The sequence below is a fragment of the Oncorhynchus tshawytscha genome, linkage group LG11 (assembly GCF_018296145.1).
Source record: "Oncorhynchus tshawytscha isolate Ot180627B linkage group LG11, Otsh_v2.0, whole genome shotgun sequence".
In the NCBI taxonomy this organism is placed as follows: domain Eukaryota; kingdom Metazoa; phylum Chordata; class Actinopteri; order Salmoniformes; family Salmonidae; genus Oncorhynchus; species Oncorhynchus tshawytscha.
The window spans coordinates 8,706,671-8,716,172 of NC_056439.1; the positions used below are offsets into that span (position 1 = coordinate 8,706,671).

General features: G+C 42.4%; 1 non-coding gene across 1 annotated transcript; it reads left to right on the forward strand.

The window, feature by feature from the left end:
* Positions 1–2,935: 2,935 nt before the first annotated feature.
* Positions 2,936–2,991, forward strand: LOC112262462. Its single transcript, XR_002955349.1, has one exon. It is a non-coding gene; the product is annotated as a U7 small nuclear RNA (small nuclear RNA).
* Positions 2,992–9,502: the final 6,511 nt, after the last annotated feature.

The window sequence follows — 9,502 nt, forward strand, 5'->3', positions numbered from 1 at the left end:
CAGACGGGTATGGTGGGGTGCAGGTACAGTGGAGTTAAACCCAGGCATTTTGTGAAGATAAGAGAGGTTGCATCTCTGGACGTATTAGATATGCTGGGTGAGGACACCACATGTGTGGGAGGTGGGACAAAGGAGGTATCTGAGGCATGTTGAGTGGGACTAGGGGCTCCGCAGTAAACTAAAAAACATGATAACTATCCTAAACAACAATATACAAGGCATGTTGACATTTGAGAGAGACATAAAGTGAGGCATAAAGCAATCACAGGTGTTGATTGGGAGAGCTAGCTAAGACAACAGCAGCTAATCAGCTAAGACAAAAACAACAGGTAAAATGGCGATGAATGGGCAGAGAGGGTCAGTTAACTACACACAGGGCTTGAGATCGAGGCTGGGGCCGAACGATAAACACAAAATTAACAAAATAGAGTACTGTGATTAATGAACACATCAGCAGGCATCAGCTATGTAGCCAAGTGATCATGGGGTCCAGTGAACAGCAATAGATGAAACAGGATGGTCACTTTGACAGAGCTCTAAAGTACCTCTATGGGTACTGGAGAACCTTCCAGAAGGACATCCATCTCTGCAGCACTCCACCAATCAGGCCTTTATGATAGAGTGGCCAGATGGATGCCACTCCTCAGTAAAAGGCACATGACAGCCCGCTTGGTTTGCCAAAAGGCACCTAAATGTCTTTCAGACCATGAGAAACAAGATTCTCTGGTCTGATGAAACCAAGATTGAACTCTTTGGCGCTGAATGCCAAGCGTCATGTCTGGAGGAAACTTGGCAGCATTACATTTGCAAAAATGTTGTTTTTTTAAAAGTTTTTGCTTTGTCATTATGTGGTATAATATATGGATTGATGAGTGGGGAAAAAACGATTTAATCAATTTTAGAATAAGTCTGTAATGTAACAAAATGTGGAAGAAGTCAAGTTGGTCTGAATACTTTCTGAATTCACTTTACTAGAATATATATCGAGAGAATGGGTTCAGAATAGGGATCAATGAAAGAAAACCATCTACATACATGCATATTCATTTCCTTTTCAACACCAATTAGTAGATAAAAAAAATACTCTAATCTTTAATATTACTTTAAGTTAGATTTGTAATCAAAGATAATAGTTTCAGTATAGTTTTAATTGTTCAAATGTTTTTTTTATTTTTTTTATTTCAGTTTACCAAATCTAACTTGTTTTTCAAATGTTTGTTTTTATTTTAGTTTCAAGTTTTTGTTTGCTATAATAACCTTGGTGATGTGACCATGTAATTAATGTTCAGCTCGTACTGATGCAACAAATTAAAACATTTACCTGCACAGCCAATTCAAAAGGTCGCAATCAAAGTCATAAGTAGTGGCAGAGTGTATGTACCTGAGTGTATATGTTGGGATGATGTGCATTCAGATGTGCTTGAAGTTGTTTTCATAGATGAAATGAACACTGCATGGAGGAAAGCTGGAAATCATGAATATGCTAATGTTATTTATGGGAATAAATCATGGTTAACACTCTCATACCCACATGTAAACATACTATAGTAATATTACACTCTACTGTTATGCTAATATTTAATTTGCATATATTCTGTCCATTCCCTTCTCCCATATCCCAATTTGTGCCACCCATGAGTCTTAAACCTACATGCCAAGTATATAGCAACATTGTGTTCTCTATAGCTTATACTCCAAGAGCTCTGACCTGCCTCACTGTGACCCTGAACCCTGGACCAGATTCTCCTCGCTGCCGGACTCCTCTGTTAAACCTCAAAGCCAATTGACATATCTCAAATCTCTTCCACCCCTCACATTCTCTGCCTCATCCAGCTGAAATGGATGGCACAAAGAGAGTACATAAGGTACAGCTCTGAGGAAACAAAAATAGAAGAACCAGCAACAACCCCAAATAAGAACATTACTGGCTTTAGAAAAAGAAAACCACAGGGTAAGATTTTTATCAAGAACTAAACACAGATCCAAACCCCAAAACCTTCTTGCAAAAAGTTAACATGTTAAACGGCAAAACATACCACTCAAAAGTAACAGTGCTGAAACACAATGGGAAGTGCATTTATAAGACAAACAAAACCGTTGACCTCACTCTCTAATGGGCAGACACTTGAGACCACTCCCATAGCCAAGTTCCTGGATGTCACACAGAACTGGCAGGGAAGTTTGTCATCAGGTCGGCTGAAAATCCATCTTTGAAACCGATGATTCAAGAGGAACGACAAAACCCTCCCAGAGTTTTATCGCGCACCCCACTCTCTGTGCTTTAAAATATTTGTTTTTTTTCTGAGCATAACATTTTACGTGGCTTTAACAAACTTTTAACAAGTTAACACATTATCACGTTATTGTGTTATTACCATGTCATAACCTTTCCCACTTTTAAATTGCTGCTTATACTCCCGCTGGTATTTATACCCACTTATAGAGGACCACAAAGGCTGCCAGATTCCCTGCATGCTAAAGAGCATGTTTCCATCCCCTAATATTATGAACAATTATATAACGATATTAAACCTCTCCCCCAACCCAAACCCTTACCATAAACTGGGTCCGTTTACTGTTCACTACCCTCCAAACCCTTAACCTAAACTGGGTTCATATCCCCTACCCAACCCTTCTTTCTTTTTTCTTACTTTTTTTCTTTAGGCTACATTTAATTATCCAATAAAGTTTGTTTTCACTAAAATCAAGTTGCAGAAGACAAAAGGAGAACTCCAAACCCCATCCCCCTTGTCCCTTGCCAAACCTCATCCTCGACAGGGCAGACACACTGTGAAGAGGGGTAGAAAATGGCAGGAAGCCCTGAGCTATCCCTGCAAGGCCCAAGTCCCTTTACTTACAAACTTACTTACAGCTTATAGAAACGAGCAGAAGCTCTGAACTATCTGTTCAGACCCCAGTCATACTTACATGTTATGGATGATCTTCTCTTTTAGTATTTGTCCAGTAGGTTTCCCCAAGGAGAAAGCCCCCACTTATATGTCATAGATAATAAAACAAAAACACTGTAATGAACTAGAATACCCCCCAGTCACTCCCTGACCTACTAAACCATAGAGAAACAAAGGCTCTCTATGGTCAGGGCGTGACAGAACCCAGCTGGGTTGGGCACCGGTGCAGAGGAAGGCTCCGGCCTTGGAGCGGGACTGAATGCCATGCCTGGACTGGGAACCGGCGCAAAGGAGGGCTCTGGCCATGGAGCTGGACTGGACGCCGTGCCTGGACTGGGCACCGGCTCAGAGGAAGGCTCCCGCCATAAAGCGGGACTGGACACTGTGCCTGGACTGTCGCTGGAGGTTCCGGACCGTGGACCATCGAAGGAGATTCCGGACCGTGGACCGTCGCTGGAGGTTCCGACCGTGGACCGTCGCAGGAGGTTCCGGACCGTGGACCATCTTAGGAGGTTCCGGACTGAGGACCGTCGCCGGAAGCTCTGGACTGTGGATCGTCGCCGGAAGCTCTGGACTGGAAGCCGTCGCCGGAAGCTCTGGACTGGAAGCCGTCGCCAGAAGCTCTGGACTGGGGACCGTTGCCCGAAGCTCTGGACTGGGAACCGTCGCTGGAAGTTCAGGACTATGAACCGTCGCCGGAAGTTCTGGACTGTGATTATGCACTGGAGGCCTAGTGCGTGGAGCTGGCACAGGACGTACCGGACTGGGGAGGCACACTGGAGGCCTGGTGCATGGAGCCGGCACAGGTGGCACCGGACTGGTGACACGCACTTCAGGGCTGGTGCGAGGAGCTGGCACAGGACGTACCGGACTGTGGAGGCGTACTGGAGACCTGGTGCATATAGCCAGCATCAATTGTAGCGGTTCGATGACACACTTCACACTGCAAATGCAAGGAGCTGGCACAGGATGTCCTGGGCTGTGAAGGCACACTGGAGTCCTGGTGCGTATAGCCGTCATCAATTGTACCGGAACGATGACCCCATTCCCACGGTGAGTGCGAGGAGCTGGCACAGGACATACTGGGCTGTGGAGGCGCACTGGAGACCTGGTTCGTAGAGCTGGCACAGGACATACTGGGCTGTGGAGACGTACTGGAGACCTGGTGTGTGGAGCCGGCACAGATTTTACCAGACTGATAGCACGCTCCTCAGGACGAGTACGGAGAGCTGACTCAGGTGGCATTAAACTGATAACACACTCCTTAGGGCAAATGTTGTGCATTCTCCACCAACTCAACAACTCTCTCCATTCTCTCTCCTCCAATATCTCCATCCACTCACTGACGGTCTCTGTTGGTGGAATATTCTGTCACGTACGTGTGGAGAGACGGACTAAGGCGCAGTGGATGTTGAGTTCCACATCATTTATTAATAAAGTAAAACTTAGCTAAATCAATAAGCTATAAACGTATATCAATAAACGTGACTACGTGGTGCACATGCACAAAACACAAAATAACATCCCACAAACACAGGTGGGAAAAATGCTACCTAAATATGATCCCCAATTGGGAATCATACAAATCACCAACATAGAAATAATAAACTAGAACCACACATAGAAATAATAAACTAGAATACCCCCCAGTCACGCCCTGACCTACTACAACATAGAGAAACAAAGGCTCTCTATGGTCAGGGCGTGACAGTAGTAAATACTACAGTAATGTCCAGAAAAAAACTACAGTAAATTCGTCAAAAACACTACAGTAAATGAAACAGTATACTACAGTAATGCTTGCAAAAACACTACAGTAAATACTACAGTAAATACTACAGTATACTACAGTACAACATACTTCCTTCTATTTTGCTTTGTCATGATTGTGTCAGAGGTACTTTTCCAGAAGAAAATCTGGAAATGTTAAAGTTCTTTGACAATTTCTTCAACATTCTTGGTCACATTTTGTAATATTGACAATCGTTCACTTCTTTAGTCACTGACAGACGTGAGCAGGGGACATTTTTGACCCACCACCTGCATTCGGTCCTATGTAGCAACATTTGAAATGGTGTATTTTTTTTATATTGGATAAAAGTAGAAACTCAGAGCTAGAAATTGTATATCATACAATGCAGTTGAGGACCAATGGGTTATTAATTCTGCTTCGAACGTTGATAAACTTGTAACCCCACTTCTGATAAAATGGTCCTTGAACGTTTTGGTACACCTACTGGAGAGCTCTTGGTCTACACCCATTCAGCATCGTCCACACCCTCTTAAGCCTTAGCCCCACCCATCTATTTAAGGATTCACATATGAGGCCATGTGCTAAACAGAGTGAGTAAGGTAGTGTAGTAAACAACAAGACTGAAAGTAGTAGCCTACAATAAGGAAAACTTCCAGGTAAAAACACACTTTAGCTAGTCCTTGGCCTATATCCTATGTCATGTTGTTCTGCAGACTATCATCTCTGGTAAACACACACTATATCAAATAAAATCGAAATGTATTTGTCACAAGAACAGGATACAGAAGGTGTAAACGGTACAGTGAAATGGTTCCTTGCATAAAAGAAAGTGTCCAGATAAAAATATTTTACAAATATTTTAGAATTATTAGATGATGCTTACCCAGACTCACCTGTCTAAAATGAAGGGTCATGTGAAAGAAATGCTATAACGACCCCCCAGCCACATCTAGCTAAGTGGATAGGTCACAATTGTCTAGACGTGTACAGATGTTCATGAAATACAATAGATGGCCATAATCAGCCCAAGACACACCTGTCTAACTTGATGGCTCATGTAATCACCTGGCAAAGTGGAGCATTTTGTTTAGCTATTTAGCTAGCTAGCTAGCTAAACAATGAACTGGCATAATTCTAACTCATGCTACTACCGATACAAACTGATCGTCATAGATGTAGTATGAATCTGCAGGTAGTTAAAGTTAACCAACTAGGTGCAATGTTAGCTAGCTACCTAACATTAGGCTATAACTAGCAATTCAAATTGATTTCTGATACGAATAATATAACTACACAGATCATACATGTAACGTTAGCTAGCGAGACATAAAGCTAACATTCGCTAGCTAGCTTTAACTTGCAATGAAAACGATTCTGACAAAATTAGAAAAGTACAATATAAAAAATGTAAATAGGCTTTTACCCGTATACATGGATGAAAGCTTCATGGCAGGAAGGAACCATTTAACTCGGTTTTGTTTGTAGCTACATCTTGTATGGCCAGCATTGTGTCAAGTCACTCTGGTTCACTCTGACCGAGGCATGTGCAGAAAGTAGCCCATCAACTTGTTTTTCAACTGATCTTTGTCGATAGCGCCTGCTAATTTCAGGGCATCAATGTTGTTGATAAAAGGAGCAACATTTTTGTAGTTCTCGATGGCTAACATATCTTTCAAAACAGTTGCTGTAGAAAGGATTATCAACACATACTGAGCAGCTTACATTATAGACAGAAGCATGCTTCAGACCAATCCAAACTCATCTCCCACCATGTCCAGCCTATCCATTCTCTCAGCCTATCATGGCTATAGGGAAGGTTCCTGACTTATCCCATGACTAAACCAACAAGGCTCGTAATTCAACAATTTTATTAATATTTACAGATGGCATGAAAGTTTGTATGTTCCAGAAGGTATTTCTGCCCAAAAACATATTTTGATTTAAAAAAACTCAAATCCTTTTTTTATGTCTCTCCTGTGAAGTAGTGATGTGCGACATATTACCTAGCTTCCTGAAACAAGTCACATTTTCCTACCAGTTCCTGGTTCTTGATCAGTCTGTCTTTTTAATAATATTCTTCTACGCAGACGGACATTCATATCATCAGAGCCGTGACCCACACCAGCAGCGCTAGGTCTGAGAAGATGTTAATTGGCTTCTGAGATTCACATCCAATTCTGACTGAGAAGAGAGCGGGGGGTTCAAATACAATGATTTACAAAGATTTTCCGCTTGCTGAAGTGTTTCTTTTGACAGTGCTCAAAATGCTGCGCTCCCTAAATATTATCTGAATATTTATAGGTCTTTATACTGTTAGAGCTTTGAATTAAATTAAATACAAGAATGTAATATTATCTGTCACTTTATCTGTACCCAGAGGGATGTGGAAAGTGGGGTAAGTCAGTGTTTAAATATGTACGTTACTGTAAAAGATTGTCATGTATGTGTCTCTGTGGACAGGGAAACAGTCAACATGTCACTGTTACTCAGTTTCCACTCTTTTCTTTCTCTAGTAGGGTAGGATACCAGCACTTACTCACTCTCAGGTCAGGTTCACAGTGTGCTTGTTTATCTACGGGTGGGTAGCTGTGTCATAACGTCCTGTCTTATTTAATTAAGGTCAGTCTAGGGAAGGTGAGCTGGAAAATGTTCCCGAAGCTAGAGGCGTGCCATGTCAAACTCATATCAGAGTGTCCAACTCTCCCTAGGAGGAGAAAGGGCAGCTCATGGGCGATGCCGGTCTATTCCCTCATAATCAGTTTTTCAATGACTGCTTAGTAGGGAATAAGGGCAGCTGCCACTCTCTGAACTCCATAGGATTGACACCAAGGTCTGTGGTTATCTCCCGCTATAGAGCCACAATGGATTCCAGGAGAGCCCTTCACAGTTCCACTTCACAGTTCCATCATTAGAGGAAAGGGAAATAGTAATATCATACATCAGAATCCGGTGATTGCCATGTGATTGCCACATCCATAGAGTCTACACTGAGTGCACAAAACACCTTCCTAATATTGATTTGCAACCCCGTTTGCCCTCAGAACAGCCTCAGTTATGTCTAGTTGGCTGTATATCCTTTGGTTGGTGGACCATTCATGATACACACGGTGCCTCGACTAACCGGTGCCCCTGCACATTGTGTCTTTACCGGTACCCCCTGTACAGTGGGGCAAAAAAGTATTTAGTCAGCCACCAATTGTGCAAGTTCTCCCACTTAAAAAGATGAGGCCTGTAATTTTCATCATAGGTACACTTCAACTATGACAGACAAAATTAGGAAAAAAGATCCAGAAAATCACATTGTAGGATTTTTTAATGAATTTATTTGCAAATTATGGTGGAAAATAAGTATTTGGTCAACTACAAACAAGCAAGATTTCTGACTTTCACAGACCTGTAACTTCTTCTTTAAGAGGCTCCTCTGTCCTCCACCCGTTACCTGAATTAATGGCACCTGTTTGAACTTGTTATCAGTATAAAAGACACCTGTCCACAACCTCAAACAGTCACACTCCAAACTCCACTATGGCCAAGAACAAAGAGCTGTCAAAGGACACCAGAAACAAATTTGTAGACCTGCACCAGGCTGGGAAGACTGAATCTGCAATAGGTAAGCAGCTTGGTTTGAAGAAATCAACTGTGGGAGCAATTATTAGGAAATGGAAGACATACAAGACCACTGATAATCTCCCTCGATCTGGGGCTCCACGCAAGATCTCACCCCGTGGGGTCAAAATGATCACAAGAACGGTGAGCAAAAATCCCAGAACCACACGGGGGGACCTAGTGAATGACCTGTAGAGAGCTGGTACCAAAGTAACAAAGCCTACCATCAGTAGCATACTACGCCGCCAGGGACTCAAATCCTGCAGTGCCAGACATGTCCCCCTGCTTAAGCCAGTACATGTCCAGGCCCGTCTGAAGTTTGCTAGAGAGCATTTGGATGATCCAGAAGAAGATTGGGAGAATGTCATATGGTCAGATGAAACCAAAATATAACTTTTTGGTGAAAACTCAACTCGTCGTGTTTGGAGGACAAAGAATGCTGAGTTGCATCCAAAGAACACCATACCTACTGTGAAGCATGGGGGTGGAAACATCATGCTTTGGGCTGTTTTTCTACAAAGGGACCAGAACGACTGATCCGTGTAAAGGAAAGAATGAATGGGGCCATGTATCGTGAGATTTTGAGTGAAAACCTCCTTCCATCAGCAAGGGCATTGAAGATGAAACGTGGCTGGGTCTTTCAGCATGACAATGATCCCAAACACACTGCAAGGGCAACGAAGGAGTGGCTTCGTAAGAAGCATTTCAAGGTCCTGGAGTGGCCTAGCCAGTCTCCAGATCTCAACCCCATAGAAAATCTTTGGAGGGAGTTGAAAGTCCGTGTTGCCCAGCAACAGCCCCAAAACATCACTGCTCTAGAGGAGACCTGCATGGAGGAATGGGCCAAAATACCAGCAACAGTGTGTGAAAACCTTGTGAAGACTTACAGAAAACGTTTGACCTCTGTCATTGCCAACAAAGGGTATATAACAAAGTATTGAGATAATCTTTTGTTATTGACCAAATACTTATTTTCCACCATAATTTGCAAATAAATTCATTAAAAATCCTACAATGTGATTTTCTGGAGAAAAAAAAATCTAATTTTGTCTGTCATAGTTGAAGTGTACCTATGATGAAAATTACAGGCCTCTCTCATCTTTTTAAGTGGGAGACCTTGCACAATTGGTGGCTGACTAAATACTTTTTTGCCCCACTGTATATAGCCTCGCTACTGTTGTTTTATTGTTGCTATTTAATTATTTATTTTTATTTTTACTCATTTATTTTACAT